The sequence below is a fragment of the Schistocerca piceifrons genome, chromosome 1 (assembly GCF_021461385.2).
Source record: "Schistocerca piceifrons isolate TAMUIC-IGC-003096 chromosome 1, iqSchPice1.1, whole genome shotgun sequence".
NCBI classification, from domain to species: Eukaryota; Metazoa; Arthropoda; class Insecta; order Orthoptera; family Acrididae; genus Schistocerca; species Schistocerca piceifrons.
The window spans coordinates 691,938,599-691,957,970 of record NC_060138.1 but is presented as its reverse complement, the minus strand read 5'-3'; the positions used below and the strand labels follow the sequence as shown (position 1 = coordinate 691,957,970).

At 44.2% G+C, this 19,372-nt stretch overlaps 1 non-coding gene across 1 annotated transcript; it reads left to right on the top strand.

Moving 5' to 3' along the window:
- The first annotated feature begins 3,668 nt into the window (after nucleotides 1-3,668).
- Nucleotides 3,669-3,743, top strand: Trnas-cga. The gene has a single exon. It is a non-coding gene; the product is annotated as a tRNA-Ser (tRNA).
- The last annotated feature ends 15,629 nt before the right edge of the window (nucleotides 3,744-19,372 follow it).

The following is a 19,372-nucleotide window of genomic DNA, read 5'->3' as shown; positions in this document are numbered from 1 at the left end:
AAAAAGGTGGAAGGAGTATATAGAGGGTCTATACAAGGCGATGTACTTGAGAACAATATTATGGAAATGGAAGAGGATGTAGATGAAGATCAAATGGGAAATATGATACTGCGTGAAGAGTTTGACAGAGCACTGAAAGACCTAAGTCGAAACAAGGCCCCGGGAGTAGACAACATAACATTAGAACTACTGACAGCCATCGGAGAGCCAGGCCTGACAAAACTCTACCATCTGGTGAGCAAAATGTATGAGACAGGCGAAATACCCTCAGACTTCAAGAAGAATATAATAATTCCACTCCCAAAGAAAGCAGGTGTTGCAAGATGTGAAAATTACCGAACTATCATTTTAATAAGTCACGGGTGCAAAATACTAACGCGAATTCTTTACAGACGAATGGAAAAACTGGTAGAAGCCAACCTCGGGGAAGATCAGTTTGGATAAGATGAACATCAACAAAAGCAAAACGATGCTAATGGAATGTAGTCGAATTAAGTCGGGTGATGCTGAGGGAATTAGATTGGGAAATGAGACACTTAAAGTAGTAAAGGAGTTTTGCTATTTGGGGAGCAAAATAACTGATGATGGTCGAAGTAGAGGGGATATAAAATGTAGAATGGCAATGGAAAGGAAAGTATTTCTGAAGAAGAGAAATTTTTTAACATTGAGTATAGATTTAAGTGTCAGGAAGTCGTTTCTGAAAGTATTTGTATGGAGTGTAGCCATGTATGGAAGTGAAACATGGACGATAAATAGTTTGGACAAGAAGAGAATAGAAGTTTTCGAAATGTGGTGCTACAGAAGAATGCTGAAGATTAGATGGGTAGACCACATAACTAATGAGGAGGTATTGAACAGAATTGGGGAGAAGAGGAGTTTGTGGCACAACTTGACAAGAAGAAGTGACCGGTTGGTAAGACACGTTCTGAGGCATCAAGGGGTCACAAATTTAGCATTGGAGGGCAGCGTGGTGGGTAAAAATCATAGAGGGAGACCAAGGGATGAATACACTAAGCAGATTCAGAAAGTAAGTAAGTACTGGGAGATGAAGAATCCTGCACAGGATAGAGTAGCATGGAGAGCTGCATCAAACCAGTCTCAGGACTGAAGATCACAACAACATACGGAACTAAAGTCATTCTGAGCTACAAACTGAAATCTTAATATACCCAAATGTTATATTAGTCTAGTGGACAGTGAATTCTTTTTATAATGTTGTTATGGGACACATTCATTATTTTTTAATGTTTTAACAGGAACGCTATCGTCTTTTGTACATCGCAGTTCTGATTTTTCCCTCGTTGCCTGTTTTATACAGCACTTGATATGTATATGTGAGAATGGAAATATGACTAACAATTACAAAATCAGAAAGTGGGAGAACCACAAATAGAAGAGGAGGCACCAAAAATGTATGTTGCGCCGAATCAAAACGTCAAGCTTAGGTTGGGACATTAGAAGTTATAAAAATATCAGCTGTACATTTCGTACCACCCTTGATGTACTTGCGATCTTTTCTACATCTACTCTCAGTAAACTGCTATGAACTGCATGGAGAAGATACTTCCCAAGGCACCATGTACTACGGCTTCTTGTCGTCCCACTTGCGTACAAAGCGCGGAAGTGATGACTGCTCAAACGTCTCTGCGCGCGAGTCTAAACTCGTCTTCGTGGTTTCTACGGTAATGATACGAAGGGTCCTGTAGCGTGTACCTAGATTCATCACTTAAAGCTGCTTCTTGGAATCCTATGAGTACAGATGCACACGTGAGAGCACATTGCGCGATCCTACAGAAATTTTTTGCATATAGATCGCAAAGCAATAACGGCTTTACATCCGGTGTAGTTTTCTAACGCTCCTGTCGGAGGATAGCGGCGCTTGGGAGCCACTGACGCGGAACAAAGCCGCTGTCGGCGACCGCACACCAGACGCGCCGCGGCCCTGTCGCTGCCGGATATTGGAATCGCCAGAACAGAAGAACGTCGACATGCCGGATTGGTTTCAAAACTGCAGTGCTGCATCACGCAGCTGACAAAAGGATCTCACACCGAGTCCAGAATCACAAACAGTACGTGGTCGCAACGATATTCCGCAACGGCTGTCAGACGTCCGCACACTCTGATAACCTGTAAGCACATTGGGAATTTGGTGTGTTTCCACAACTGAACATTCGACTAGACACAGACTGATTGGAAGCAGCTATAATTCTGTAATATTACGACTGAAGGCACTCAGTTCTCTCAGATTTGCTGTTTTATTGTTTTATTGTCCAATCATAAGCCATTGTGTATTTTTCCACGATGGTTCAGTCCGAAGACTGACCTGAAAGTATGTTCCAATAACGGTTACTCTTCATGTTAGTGCGTAGAAATGGTGTTTGATACGGTTGCTGGATTTCTGTTTGAAAATTTGGCGCAATTTGGTTTAGTGGCATAGCTACCGACAGTCGTGATTCCTGTAGAGTTTTGTTCAAACATACGAAGGTGTAGTTGTTTTTAGACGTTACATTTGTTACTCCGAAACACACTTTTCGCAGAAATACAATCATCGTACGGTTACGAAACGTAATTAAACATAAGAGTACCAATGAGTCCATAGTCATGTGACAGTCATGGGATCCCGACCACAACGAGCAGCAATGTCGCAGAACAATGAACTTCAGACTCGAAAGACCATACTCTTGCTGCTGCCAGATTCCGACACGTGCTGGTAAACGATTCTCCTTCGTAGACGACGTACGACGCGATATCGTCTCAATCAACATTCAATTTCGATTTTTGGCGACAAAGCCGCTGTGAAATTTTTGCTTATGTACAGACTGTAGATGGCGTTACGTCTATGAAATTTCCGCGGTTGCGCCAAAACGGCAGTGATTTGCATATCGAACCATGTAGTATACTTGACGCCAATTTGACCATAGTTGGTGTTGCAATTTTAATGGCCAGCAATTTAAAGGAGGATATTTTAAGCCAACTCAAATGGCTCTAAGCACTATGGGACTTAACATCTGAGGTCATCACTCCCCTAGGCTTAGAATTACTTAAACCTAACTAACCTAAGGACAGCACACACACCATGCCCGAGGTAGGAATCGAACCTGCGACCGTAGCAGCAGCACGGTTCCGGACTGAAGCGCCTAGAACGGCTCGGCCACAGCGGCCGGCTAAGCCAACTAACGACAGCCAGTATGGCAGATTTTTGTCCTTCTGAAAATTCGTTTCTTCTCTGGAACGTGTAGCAACTATACCACACAATACAATAAAGAGTGCTAGTTCTGCAAGGTTGGCAGGAGAGTTTCTGTAAAGTTTGGAACGTAGGAGGCGAGGTACTGGCAGAAGTAAGGCTGTGAGGATGGGCCGTGAGTCGTGCTTGGGTAGCACAGTTGGTAGAGCACTTGCCCACGAAAAGCAAAGGTCCCGAGTTCGAGTCTCGGTCCGGCACACAGTTTTAATCTGCCAGGAAGTTTCATATCAGCGTACACTCCGCTGAAGAGTGAAAATCTCATTCTGCAAACATCCCCCAGGCTGTGGCTGAGCCATGTCTCAGCAATATCCTTTCTTTCAGGAGTGTTAGTTCTGCAAGGTTCGCAGGAGAGCTTTTGTAAAGTTTGGAAGGTAGGAGACGAGATACTGGCATAAGTACAGCTGTGAGGATGAGGCGCGAGTCGTGCTTGGGTAGCTCAGTTGGTACAGCACTTGCCCTCGAAAGGCAAAGGTCCCGAGTTCGAGTCTCGGTCCGGCACACAGTTTTAATCTGCCAGGAAGTTTCAATACAATAAAGAGTTACTTTTACCAAAAAAAGACAAAAAAGGAAAATAGAACTGAAACATGAAAGAATGTGACCTACATGTACAGATGAACAGATGATTACAGTTTCAGAAGAAATTTGATGATTTATTCAAGAGAAAGAGCTTCACAAATAGGGCAAGTCAATAATGCCCCTATCCAAGCAGTTACCAGCCTTGGGACTGATTGATAGTTTATAGATGTCGTCCTGAGGGACACTGTGCCAAATTCTGTATGACTTACACTTTACATCGTTCCGAGCTGGTTGGAGGGCCCTACCCATAATGCTCCAGACGTTCTCATTTGGAGAAATTTTCGGCCACCTTGCAGACCAAGATAGGATTTGGGAAGCACGAACACAAGCAGTAGTAACACGGCGTGTGCGGGCGGGCATCATCTTCCTGTAATATAGCAGCAGGGTCGCTTGCCATAAACGGTAATTAAACGAGGCGTAGAATATCGCTGACATACCGCTGTGCTGTAAGGGTGCTGGGGGTGGCAACCAAAGGGGACCTGTTATGAAATGAAACAGCATCGCAGACCTTCACACTTGGTTGCCGGGCTATATGGCAGGTGATAGTCAGGTTGGTATCCCATCGCCGTCCAGGGCGTCTCTACATACGTCATCGGCCTGGAATATCATTGATTGGTGTAGAACTCTCCTCAGTGATTAATCCTGCTTCAAAATGAGCCGTGAAGACGTGTCTGGAGACACACCAACCTGACTGTCACCCGCCATATCCACAGGCCAAGAGTGATGGTTTTTAGTGCCACTTCGTTCCACAGCAGGACACCTTTGGTTGTCAACTGGGCCACCCTTATAATACAGCGGTATGTCTACGATATTCTACGCCACGTTTTGTTGCCCTTTATGGAAAGACTTACGTAACAGCAAGATAATATCCGCCCGCCACGGCGAGAGTTTCTACTGTTTCTCGTCGTACTTGTTGGCCGGCAAGGTCGCCGAATATTTCCGCAACTGAGAACGTACGGAGCATTATGGGCAGGGTCCTCCAACCGTCACGGAATTTTAACCATCTAACGTGCCAGAATTTGGCACGATATATCCAACAACTCTATCAATCAATGGCAAGCTGAATAACTACTTGCATGAGGGCCAGAAGTGGACCGACGCGTTATTGATTTGCTCAATCTCTTTCTCCTGAATAAATCATCAAATTTTTCTGAAAATGTAATTATTTGCTTTTATGCACATGTAAGTCACATCTACTGATTTCCGTACCATTCTGATAATTCCTACATGTTGCGTTTCTTTTTTGCAGTCTCCGACTGCGACGTGGAAGTTTGGAATTTGGCTCAAAGGTGCCTACAACCTTCCTTGGTGAAACTTCCTGGCAGATTAAAACTGTGTGCCCGACCGACACTCGAACTCGGGACCTTTGCCTTTCGCGGGCAAGTGCTCTACCATCTGAGCTACCGAAGCACGACTCACGCCCGGTCTCACAGCTTTACACAGTTTTAATCTGCCAGGAAGTTTCATATCAGCGCACACTCCGATGCAGAGTGAAAATCTCATTCTGGAACCTTCCTTAGTGTTCCTTTGTAACGGCGCAAAAGCATGGCGCCCTGCGACTCCCCCCTCCCCCCACCCAAGGGATCGGCGACGCATGCGACAGGATGGAGCCAGAGCTCGGAAGTTTTGTAGGGTGTGAGATGGTTTAATGATGTCACATTGACACCAAACTTCACCACAATTCTCCCCAACGGTCCCCGAGAACGTGCCACGCGATGGCAAGGTCGTCATACCCCTATTACCTACATTTCACATCTTCTGCTGAAACCTCTGTAATGAAGGTTAGAACCACGATGTGTGGCTGAGGAAAACATATTCGACACACCGCCTCTCGTAATTGACACGAAAAGGCCTAATGTCATGGCATAAAGGGCGTCAATAAAACCACCATTTCGCTTGGGGCATTGATTCCCACACATTACGCAGCCAAAAACGACAGTTCGCATGGCGATGAGCAACTTTTGACACTGATGACATCCCCCGGCCTTCCCTCTGCACGATTTAACCTTCCTCTACGGGTATCATGGACCCGTAATCGTATGTGGTCGCACCCCTTTCGCGTGTAGTGTCACCGCATTTTTTGTTATGGGGTACAAAGTGGAGCAACTAGGGTACGACACTGACATACGCACGAATAAAGTGGAAAAGGATCCCTTTAAGTCTTCGCAGTTCGCCAACACCCTTGTTGCCTCCTGCGCACCTCCACTGAACGGTTTAATAGTATACCTGTACAGAGCCCACAAGTGGCGGATTCCTAGGCTCCTGCAGACAGGCGACTGCTGGGATGCCGTCAGGTTCTGCATACGTGCAAGCATGTGTTAAAGCAGCAAGGTAGCTCCATTGAGCTTGGAAAGCGGTCTGTACAGTTTGGTGTTCAGACGAGGCTGTGAGTAGCATCTGTTCACACAGTTACGTACGCTCCGAGTCGAACCTTACAAAGTAACGGTAATGTAGGCACTGATCAGTTCACATACCGACGCCCAACAACGGTTCTGCAATTGGCTGTTGTATTCTGTGCGTATTGAAGAGATTGATCCTGAAATACTCTTTTTTTCTGAGGAAACGTGGCTGAACTTTTCGGAGTTCAGAACAATACACGTTGGAGATGTGAAATTCTTCACCAGGTACATGCAGCACCTAAGCATGTTGCGTAAACAGGAATGATGTGTGCGGTCATGTGTGCAGTTAGTGCAACACAACGTACTGGACGGACTGACTTCACTAGAGTATGACTTCTGATAGGTACGTGAAGAATTTACTGTAACTTTTTAAGGGTCCAGTTATAATTTTTTTATTCCCTGTTGAAATATCAATTTCAAATATAAAACTAGGAAAATATTTCAAACTGTTACCGAGTGATGGGACAAGGGCGTCAAGTGAAGAGAAATCCTTCTATTTGGAAGAAACTTGTTTCATAATAACATTTAAGAATGTCCCAGCTGCCACCTAGCTTCATGTTTCGGGGAACGAAGGATATGGAAAACTGATGTTTGTGTGATGGAGGTGTGGAACAATTAGTCTAGAAGGCGCGGAATCCAAAGCTCGGCGTTGTCTCGCAAAAACAAAAACAAAAACTGGTTCCGTCTGCTGTGGAGTAATTGCTTTCTATTCACTCTGAACTGATCGATGTGTATTTGTGTCTTAGCTATTGCAGTTGTAGTTAATTTCTTTTCGAAGGCTGGTAGGAAGTTTTTACTACGAGCCGCAGTGCCTATAGTATTATTGGAAGAATATATTTTGTTTTCAATTAAATGAGTAATGGTTTAATTTTACTTTGTGAAATTAAATAAAAGTATTCTCATTTTGTTCTCAATAATTCAGTGCAGTGTGCAATTTCTTTAATTGCTGCTTGAATCTGAGACAAATATTTTCTCTTTGTTCTGTTATTTTCTTTTCCTTGGTTTTGTTAGCGGCGCCCTTGACTCCGGAGCAATACTGAACGCAGTTTGATGCTACTCGGAGGGCTCCAGTCATGGTTCTTATCAGTGAGTCGCAAACCTTTTGGGTCAAGTTGGAGCAGATGATAGTGGGTCCAAAGCCGTTTATATTGAGATAGGGAAACAATGATTGCAAACACATATTTATTGTGTTATGGGCATACACAGCACACACAGCAAAACAACGACGTAGCTCATAGTGGCAGTTCAAACCAACGACCGACATTTCCAATGCATGCATTGCAACGGCGCATGCAGTTCTGGTGCACTCTATAAGATTAAGATCTCTGGTGTCTGTTGTACCAAGAGCTTGGACCCTAGCAAGCAGGTCTTCATCCGTTTCTATAAGAGTGTAATACACCAATGTCTTGATGGCACTCTAGTGGAAAAAATCCAGAAGTGTGAGATCCGGCGGACCTCCAGTTCAAATCTTATGATGAGGGTATGTGTTGTTCAGGTGCTCGCGAATATTGACATCGAAGTGGGCTGGTGCACGTGCAGTGTCAGAGGAGTACGCAGTTTATCGCCCGCTGCCTGTTCCTGTGTGCAACAGGCGTCCAATATCTCTGAGAGAGTGTGACAGAACTGCATGTGCCGTTGCAATACATGCACTGGAACTGGCGGTCGTTGCTTTGAACTGCTACTACGAGCTGCGTCGTTGTTTTTCTGTGTGTGCTGTGCATGTCCGTAACACAATAAATATATGTTTCCGACCATTGGTTCCCTATCTCAATATAATTGATTGTGGACCCACTATAATTTGTTTCAGTTTGACCTAAAAGGTTTAGTTTTAGGAAAGCGAGCCCCTGCAACCTTTTGTTTAGAGGGCTAACAACTAACGGAAAGACGTTTATACCATGTAGAAAAACGCAAGAGCACTGGCCGCTAACGCCTCCACGAGGTGTTTATTTTATGATGGGAACTATCTACAGCCAAATTTCATCACTGATGAAGAGTAAGTAACATTATGTGAACTTGTCAGTGTATGCACTTCCATTATTTTGGTAAGGTTGCAGTTTCAGTGTTCATGAGAGGTCCTGCTAGAAGATACCGCTGCAGTATGATGTGCTAAATTGCACGAGGGTTTTATCAGACATCTTTCCAAGTTTGCTCCTAACTCCTCTAGTTCCGCTGAAACCAATACGCCACCTGTCATAATCCGAGGAACATGTAGGGGCGTATGCGCTTACCGGTCCCGGTCTCCCGTATATTGCTTCTTGTGCAACGGTACATACAGCAATTGCGTGGAACGTGAAACAGTCTTATTTAAGTTACATAGATATAATAATATGTTTCTCTGTTGTTACCTGTTATGTGTATGCCGAGTATGCACGGTCGTGATATTCTGCAGTCAGCATGGCAGTTGTCAGCGCGCACTGTTCTGTGTATGCAAAGTACTTATCGTCAGGGACAGCTCGGACCGAGGGCCAACAGGGGTGCTTCGTTTCGGATGAGCTGTGTGCGGTCTGACGGAGACATTTGTTGTCGTTGGTGTTCTGTAGGCACTGTGGCGGACACACGGGCGCAACGAAAGCTGATTGTTTACATGTGAATCGGTGCTGGAACAATCTGTCAGCAAATGATTCATGGAATGGTGCATTTTGTCACTGCAGTTCTTTTTGTGAAAAAGGGGAGGGAAATAAAAGTTGGTTCAGATTTTCAATATGTGGCTTCTGCTTCTGGAACATTCGCGTATTTTACAGCTTCAACAAAACCTTTTTGTAATTTGTAGCACTCAATGTATCGAATAGTTGTCTTGGTACATAGGGTTACTTCCTACAACTAACTGTATATTTTGTTTTTAAATGATCATTTAGCGAGACGTAAGACGTGAAGTGTGAAAATGATGGTACAAATCTCAGTCGAACATCGTAACGTCAAAGTCCATTCTCTAACATATTCAAGTTTTGTAGTCCTGTCGCTCTCAGTTGCGTATAATATTACGGTATGTTGATAATTGTTACTTTGGGACGTGTAATCAAAACTGAATTCAGTCCGAAAGTAATAATTATCAAAATGATTCTGAGCAATATGGGACTTAACATCTGAGGTCATCAGTCCCCTAGGACTTAGAACTACTTAAACCTAACTAACCTAAGGACATCACACACATCCATGCCCGAGGCAGGATTCGAACCTGCGACCGTAGCAGTCGCGCGGTTCCAGACTGAAGCGCCTAGAACCGCTCGGCCACCCGGCCGGCGTAATAATTATCAACGTACCGTCCATTCTCTGTTTTGCACAAAGTCCATTATCGCTCCTGTGTGATGCGAGCTTTGCCTTGACCGCTGAATTTACGAAAGCGTCGTTAACGATTGAATCACAGCTAAACATCAGCGACAGGCTGTCTCTGTGATGCTGCTGCTCGTTTCGCTCGCGGCAGTTTAAGCTGTGCATTTAGGTTTATGTCTGACCACACCCTCGGGAACCGCGGCGTATTCGGGATAAGCAGCAAGGTATTCGCAACAAGCTACAACACAAATATCATTGTTCGTAGTTTCACTTGCAGAAGTTTCAGTCCGTTTATTAATCAGGCTGAAGTCAAAATCGAATAAACTCGTTACTGGGAGAGAATGCTTTTATATATAAATAACACAAAATATTGCATAACATAACTGTAAGTTATTACACAAATACGAAATAAGCAGAATCTGTAACAAACGTGAAAATGGAAGAAAAATATTTACATCTATGAGGACGCGAACCTGCTTCCAACGACACAGGAATTACATGCCTCTAACTAAGAATACCATGTCCGTATACTTGCAGTAGATTTTATACTTTTTATCTTAGGATCTCCTAAGGGCTTATCACCGCTGATGTGCGTTAACTAACACTTAATTGTAACAAATCGTATCAAGAGTGACGTTCGTGATAAATCTTCGATCCGCCACTGCCCTGCAATGGCATACTGTCATAAGACGCAAATTATAATACAGGGGCCGCGCGGGGCTGCCGCGTGGTCTAGGGCACCTTGTCACGGTCCGCGCGGCTATTCCTATCGGAGGTTCGAGTCCTCCCTCGAGCATGAGTGTGTGTGTTATCCTTAGCGTAAGTCAGTGTAAGTTAGATTAAGTAGTGTGTAAGTTTTGGGACCGATGACGTTTGGTCCTATAAGATCTTAACCACAAATTTCCAATTTCTATAATATAGGAAAACAAATGGTTCAAATGGCTCTGAGCACTATGGGACTTAACACCTGGAACCATCAGTCCCCTAGAACTACTTAAATCTAACTAACCTAAAGATAATACACACAGCCCGCCGCGGTGGTCGAGCGGCTCTAGGCGCTTCAGTCCGGAACCACGCGACTGCTACGATCGCAGGTTCGAATCCTGCCTCGGGCATGGATGTGTATGATGTCCTTAGTTTAGTTAGGTGTAAGTACACTAGTGGCCATTAAAATTGCTACACCACGAAGATGACGTGCTACAGACGCGAAATTTAACCGACAGGAAGAAGATGCTGTGATATGCAAATGATAAGTTTTTCAGAGGATTCACACAAGGTTGGTGTCGGTGGCGACTACTACAACGTGCTGACATGAGGAAAGTTTCGAACCGATTTCTCATACACAAACAGCAGTTGACCGGCGAGCAGCAATGTCGCTATACGATAATCCGCAATCGCGATAGGCTACAATCCGACCTTTATCAAAGTTGGAAACGTGATGGTACGCTTTTCTCCTCCTTACATGAGGTATCACAACAACGTTTCACTAGGCAACGCCGGTCAGCTGCTGTTTTTGTATGAGAAATCGGTTGGAAACTTTCCTCATGTCAACACGTTGTAGGTGTCGCCACCGGCACCAACCTTATGTGAATGCTCTGAAAAGCTAATCATTTGCATATCACAGCATCTTCTTCCTGTCGGTTAAATTTCGCGTCTATAGCACATCTTCGTGGTGTAGCAATTTTAATGGCCAGTAGTGTACTTACACCTAACTATCCTAAGGACATCACACACATCCATGCCCAAGGCAGAATTCGAACCTGCGGCCGTAGCGGTCGCGCGGTTCCAGACTGAAGGGCCTAGAACCGCTCGGCCACCAGCGGCCGGCTACAGGAAAACAGGTTACGATGAAATCCTATATGGAGTCTCCGACGTAGCAAGTGGGCGACGTCACGTGACCCGACCCGAACGCCGTGAAATGCTGTTGGTCATTCTTATTTCGCACTCAGCTGTCCCTAATGATAAGTCGCAATGTTCAACGCACGGCCTCACTGTGGGTCTTCGGCAGAACGGCCAAACCGTGGAAGCATCGATACCCGCGTGGTGGCGGTGAAAACTGATTCCGGGCCCATCGACTGAAAGGAAAGACGTGCGCGGAACAAAAGGCAGAGTTTTACGCAGTGAAAGGGTTTAATCGGTTCCCGTGTAGCGGGGTAATGGACGGCTTGCCACAGCTCAGGTGTAATTGCGGCCGCGCCGGGCCGCGCCTCGCACAAAGGCGGGCCTGCTTTGTCCGCAGGCCGGCCCGCCCCATAAACACGTCCCGCCGCGCCCCACACACCCCCGTAGTGCACACCACTATCGCTATGCCACCACGGCTAATGAAACCTCCCAGCACAGCGCCTGTAACATAGTTGTGTCATAATTACAATTACACGCGCGACTCCCCACCTACACGGCACGTTGCATTACGTTTCACTTTCTACTTGCTGGTAAAATTCAGAAAGCGTTATTTTATCCAACTTTGTTCACAAATTGCTATAAAGAACAGCTGATGCTCTGAATTAGCTTCGTAACACTATGTTTGGCTAGCAGGGTGGATATGGCGACGAGTGAAATAGAATGTCTTGCATCTCAGGCACTTGACAAGACCGTTATGCGTTTGTCCATACACTGCAGATTGTTACGTCTTCTTCGATCACACCGGTTTTCTGAGGACTGGGCGTTGGTCTGAGGAGCGCTTTTGAACATGAATCTCCTGCATCCTCAAAGATAATGGAGATGTGCTTCGTTGATTCTCCAAAGTAAACTGCTTTAAAAGAGAACGACTGTCCCACTGGCCTTTACAGTGACTCCATGTAAATGATGAGAGGAGAACGTGTCCGCTCTGCAAAAGGAATGGATGAAATGGATCTGAGCACTATGGGACTTAACTTCTAAGGTCATCAGTCCCCTAGACCTCATAACAACTTAAACCTAATTAACCTAAGGACATCACACACATCCATGTCCGAGGTAGGACTCGAAACTGCGACCGTAGCGGTTGCGCGGTTCCAGACTGTAGCGCCTAGAACCGCTCGGCCACCCCGGCCGGCTGTGCGCTCTGCACCCTCTGGTCTGAAGTTAATATCGATTTGCAGAATCAGTCCTATATGCTTAAGGCAATCGAATTCATCCATATCTGCAGGGGTTCGAAAATTGATTTATTAAGTACCTAGGACAGGGGTTCCAACACACAATGAAAAAGGTTACTATTCAACTATTCAGATTGTCGCGTTCCAAACGTGAATATTGCTTGAGATTGGGCGACAGGGTCGTGAGAAGGAAACTAGCGGATGGGCCTCCGTGAGGGGGAGTCTTGACTTGGCCATAGTGTTAAATCATTTATTACAAAATGCAAGGCTTGTCGAGTGACTAGAAAATAAAATCAAATAGAAGTTGTCTGTACCTTTCAACAAGGGAAGGCCACCACGTTCGGATCACGAATTTACTTCAAGCTTGTACACTCTTATGCTGATGACCCGAAACATTATGACCACCTGCTTAATAGCTTGTTTCGCCGCTTTTGGAACGAAATTCACCCTTGATTCTGCGTATCGGTTATCCGACAGTTTGTTGGTAGGTTTGTGGAGGTATACGGCATTAGATGTCTACACATAGATCATGTAATTCGAGTAAATAACGGGCCGTAGATTTGCGTACGCGGTGATGGCACCGACAGCGGCCGAGATGGATCTATAGGATTTACATCAGGCGAATTTGGTGGCCGAGATATCAACGTGAGTTCACTATAATGCTTCTCAAACCACTAGAGCACGGTTCTGGCTCCGAGATACGGAGAATTGCACTGCTGAAAGACGACATCGCCGTCGTGGAAGACATCAAGCATAAAGGGAAGCAGATGGTTCGCAGCCGTTTGCGTGTCTTCGATCACTACCAGAGGTCCCACGCAAGCACATGAGAATGTCTCCCATGGTGTAATACTGCTCCAACGAGTCTGTGTCCGTGGCGCACTGCACGTTTCGACCCGCGGCTCACCTTGATGACGGCGTTTGTTGAGACGAGCATCGACCATGTGTAGTGAAAATGTGATTCACCCGAAGAGCCGACACATTTTCATTGATCGACGGTCGAATCCCGATGGTCCCGTGACCACTGTAATCGTAATTGACGATTGACGATGTCGTAGGGTCAACAGGTGAACACGTAGGAGTGGTCTGCTGTGGAGCTCCGTGTTCAACAATGTAGGATGAACGGTGTGCTCCGAAACACTTGTACGTGAACCAGCATTTTGCTCTTTAGGCAGAGATGCCACAAATTACTATCTACCCTACTTTATAGAGCAGATAGGCGTTCGAACCCCATGTTCTGTGAGGAGTCGTGCAATTCCAACTATTTAGCGCCTAGCGGTAGTTTCATTGTCGTTCTACCTCTTTCCGTTGACGCTCACAACAGTAGCACGCGAACATTCGACCAGCTTGGCCATTTTCGACATACTCGTTCACAGGCTCAGAGTAATAATAATCTGCCCTTTGTCAGATTCGCTTATCTCAATGGATTTTCCCATTTGCAACCCATATCTTCGCTAGAGTGGTCCCCCGTCCGCATCTTCTCCGCTTACATGCTTTTATTAAGCATACGCGCCCGCAACGCCGCCAGGCAGTTCCAGCGTCGCGGTGGGCAGTGGTCTTAATGCTTTGGCTTAACAGTGTAATAGTCCATTAGGACACCATAATCTGCAAGTAGCACGAATTAGGCGATTTCCAAGAGAATTCTACGCGCAAGTGATGTGCCGGTGCGATGCGATCCTAAGTGCTAGATGGTGGCGGCCATGTGGATACCGTACAAGTTCCGTAATCGGTGATTTTAATTTCTATTTTTTCAACACTAGTCATGTTATTTCATACATATTATATTTGAAAGGTAATATGAGGGAAAGAGATGTGTTTGCATGAACTCTTATTGAATTTCCAACATCGTTTGGCTGTTTGCTAATTTTTATTATAATGACAAATATTATATTTATAATCATCGACAAGTTAACGACCCAACGCATAACGTTTTCCTGAAAATATGTGCCTGCCGTGATTTTCGGAAACACTTGTACCTCCAGTCTGGTAAGGTACCGAGAACTGCTTTGTACATGGACGCCTAGATATGCGACACAGGTTGCAAGGATGAGAGACGGACTTGGAAAGCTCATCTCAAACATCGATAAACAAAAGTGTAAATAACTTTATTCAGTAATACTATGAGTTATAATACACTAAAATTTGAGGGTAATGTGCGATTATTCGTCGCATGTGTTTTCGATATTATACAAGTTGCATCATGATATTTTTCATACAGACACGGAAAGCACAAATTAAAAAAAACGCTTCGAGTACATTGAATGAAGGCAGTTCCAGCATGCACGACAGATCTTCAGAGATTCTAAGGAAAATTTCTCTTTCTTCCGACAATTTGGACTCATGATTATGCGTAAATATTGGTACCGGAAATTGGTGGTGTACGATTGAATATTTTAATAGCATCTTCACGAGAAGCAATTGCTAGTTCGTTGTCAGTCCACAGTAGGTTACACGAAGAATAAAAGAATCTTTCTTGTGAGGAACTGTGCAAGAACAGAGTCGTGTGTGGAATCTCGGCTACCCTTCATACCAGAAATTCTTGGCGTACACATTCCCAGTGGTTGAATGATCCATAGGTTAGTGAAGAAGTATAAAGAGACTGGCTGCGCTTTAGAGAAAAAGGGGTTAAGAAAACAGATATTTTAACAGTCGAGTTAGGATGGTACTTGGGAGTGCGAGAAAATCGTTGCGCCTTCTAGTGCGTCAGACTCGAACTCGAGCAGAAATCTTACGAAGCCAGGGCAGTGCATCGACTGTCCAACGAAATGAGTGCTGATCTGGTTACTGCAGTCCGTGCACGAGAGGTTGAGCTGGAAATACACTTTTTTCCTGATGAAGCATCGCTATAATTATGGGTTATGTGAATTCGTACTACAATCGACTTTGGAATACTGGAAATCCTCACCGATTGCATCAAGGGCCCATGCAGGTTTTTGAAAATAGAATTGTGGAGTAAAAGTAGTACAAAATAAGTAATTGGAAAGCTCTTTTTCGATCAAGATACGTGAAAAAAAATATTGCAATCTTTTTGAGTAATCTAGGAACTAACGAAAACAGCTATGTTTGTTTTATTCAGGATAATGCAACAACTGACTCCAGAAACGCGTCCATGGAGTAGGAATTTCTGATTATACGAAGGCTATTTGGAAAGTAAGGTCCGATCTGGCGCAAAATGGAAAACAAAGTGAAAATCCGATGAAGCTTTGCACAGATGTTTTGAGCAGTGTCTCTAGAACGCCGTCGAGCGCATCAAGTCGCTCTTCTCATTCTGAGGGCACAGTGAGCAGGTAAAGATGTTCAGAAATCAGTGTCCCCCACCAATTGTGAGGGCGTGGCGAGAGACCTCGCCTGATGTCAGGCAGTCCACATAACACAGCTGTCATCCCTCTACTTCTTCATGAAAATTCTCGACAGCACTCTGCAGGGGCAATGAAGCTACTCCTGCACCGTTTCGCATGAAAAGTGTTTATCACCCACAATACAGCCCGTAATTGGCTCCCCCTGAGTTTCACCTCAGCTCACATGACCCACTGGCTGAGAAGACAGCATTCTGGTACAGACAACGTGGTTCAGATCAGGTTAGAAAAATGGCAGAAAACAAAGGCGGCTACCTTCGGAAAGCTGGTACAACGCTACGACAAATGTCTGAACCGGAGCGGCGACTATGTAGACAAGTAGTTGGAAGGTGTAGCTAAATGTTGCAAATAAAGCAATTTTGATCTTCACCGTGGCTTCCATTTCGCCGCCGGTCGGACCTTACTTTCTGAATAGCCTTCGTAGGATACTTAACTGGCCACATCACTCTCCCTGTATAAACCCATATGATCATCTTTGAGGATGTCAAAAGATAATATTTCTTCCAACAATTCCCACACGCTCAAGGAGTTAGAAGTCGGCATAGCGCTTATGATTTTAAGAATTTCGGCAGCCAGAGCTTTACGAGCTTTTGGCAATGTGTTCAGAAGATACAAGACTGCTGTTGTCGCAGAGGAACGTCTTTTTGAGCAGTAAATAAAGATTAGTTTAATTTATTCGTATTGCTTCTTAGTGTTCGTGGAAGACGCGACGAGCCATCACGCGGCAATTCCGTGGGAAGTGCAGACGTGCGTTTGCGTCGTGCTTGGAGTGAGGATGGGTTCTCTGATGAGCCGTTCATTCATCTACAGTTTCACGAAAACACAACGTGCACAGATTACCAGGTAACTACTGTTTGTACTGGAAACTTGACTCCTCTACAATGCACTCTCGCTCCATCACTCCTAATTTCGTGTCGGTGGTAGTTTCCAAGATCTGTACACATTTGGGAGGGGTTAGGGGGGGGGGGGGGGGCTTCACACACGCTCTGCATGTATTGAGGGCCGCAAAGCACAATGTTGGTACTTTCCAAACGCACTGCGGGGCATGCCTGCAGCCGTTGGAATACTTTCGCGAAAACTGCCGCCTTCCCCTTTCCCATCCCCTCCCTTCACACTCTTCCTTCACCGGACAATTTAGTCGTCAACACTAATGGACGAGGCCGAAGTATTATGAGTTACAGAAACTGAAACTCGAATGGCCATATTGTCTGCAATTGTGACATGTAGGTTCACCGTTGCTGTCATAAGATTAGTTTTAGGAATCTTTAAACGGCATTAGTATTTTGTGACAAGGTGGTAAATATTGATAGATATTGGCCTATATATGTACGGCAAACCAGTCACAATGTTTAACGATTGTTAATGTTACGACGTTAATTTATTAACGACGCGTTTAAAACCTGAAGTGCTCATAGTTACGCTGATAATACCGTTAATTTAAGTGTCGGTGGTAGTTTCCAAGATCTGTACACATTTGGGAGGGGTTGGGGGGGGCTTCACACACGCTCTGCATGTATTGAGGGCCGCAAAGCACAATGTTGGTACTTTCCAAACGCACTGCGGGGCATGCCTGCAGCCGTTGGAATACTTTCGCGAAAACTGCCGCCTTCCCCTTTCCCATCCCCTCCCTTCACACTCTTCCTTCACCGGACAATTTAGTCGTCAACACTAATGGACGAGGCCGAAGTATTATGAGTTACAGAAACTGAAACTCGAATGGCCATATTGTCTGCAATTGTGACATGTAGGTTCACCGTTGCTGTCATAAGATTAGTTTTAGGAATCTTTAAACGGCATTAGTATTTTGTGACAAGGTGGTAAATATTGATAGATATTGGCCTATATATGTACGGCAAACCAGTCACAATGTTTAACGATTGTTAATGTTACGACGTTAATTTATTAACGACGCGTTTAAAACCTGAAGTGCTCATAGTTACGCTGATAATACCGTTAATTTAAGTTGCCAGGGTGTTCATTAGGTCCGTAACACACACATCCATACATAGATATGGAAACAATCGTGTGGCATATTACTTCCTAAAATACATGCTGTAACGTAAATGTTTTACAGGCTGCTACGTAGGTGACTTACTACTTATATATCATATATTATTCTTCCATTTTCACGTAGGGAGGCATAGGTTCTGGAAACAACGTAGACCATGACAACAAATAAACCATTAACTACTTAATAGAATTGGTAGCAAAAAAAAAAAACATTTAAGTCTATTCTGTGATTTGATGCCTGATGATGTACACCAGCGGATCTAAACAAGTAACTAATAAATTAACGTCACAAGAGTCATAATTTTTAAAAATATTATTTGGTTGCGGTAATCACATACATCCTGTATTATAACACAAGTTTGGAAAGCTAATCCTACAATATGGGTAATGAGTATCCTTTAACATGCTGAAGTGATTTCCTCATTTATTGCAACAAACCCCGATCCCACGGAACTAAACGTAATTCGAATTACTGCGAGATTCTGTCAGGTATATATAACTGAGTGATTCAAACTGGATTTGTAGCGCTCATTTCGCCGAACACATTAATTGCATTCGTTTAAACGAAATAGTATTTCATTTATGAATGTTATCAAATGTATCAGGAAACAAATATGAATTCTATTAGTACTGATACAAAGAATTATATTCTCTAACGTAACTTAATTTTTCAATACGTATATATTTCTCCGAAACTCCGCACGATTCTCTTCGTATTGTCTTCTCTAAAGAAATTTTTAACGTTGATACAGTATATTTGAAGGGCTTATTTCAATAGGGGTACAAGTCCATTTTTGTTCATTCTGAGATACAGAGTCCTAAAGTTAAATGAGCGCTGAAAAATATGCAGTTGAGATATATACTTGAATATTTCTGGTATCCCAACTGCAGATTATCCAATATTCAATCTCTCTGCAGATTTTTCGGCGCTCATTTAACTTTAGGACTCTGTATCTCAGAATGAACAAAAATGGACTTGTACCACTATTGAAATAAGCCCTTCATTTGTGCTTCAGAATTTCGTGTGCAATATCTACTTGCAGGATAAGGATGATGCCTGGAAGATCAATGTATCAATCAAAATCTTAATCACCGTGAGCGGCATCACGCTAATACTTTGTAACGCCACATCCTACCTCAATAATCGTCTCATTTCGGCGATTGAGTGAGTCCACAAGTTCATTCAGGTATGCCATACACATACACAGGTGAAGCCACTCACTGACGATAAGATCCCGTAGAGGTGCCAAATTGCGAAGATGTTGACTGCTGTGTTTCACGTGCTCTTCCAAACATTCTCGAGCGTTTTCTACCAGATCATAATCGGGTGATTTAAAATGCCAATACAAATACGATAGTGTGCCTCAGTGGTCATCAAACCACGAACGTATATATGCGTGTAGTCATGAGGATATAGCTGTTCTTGTCCTGGAAGACACAGCTTAC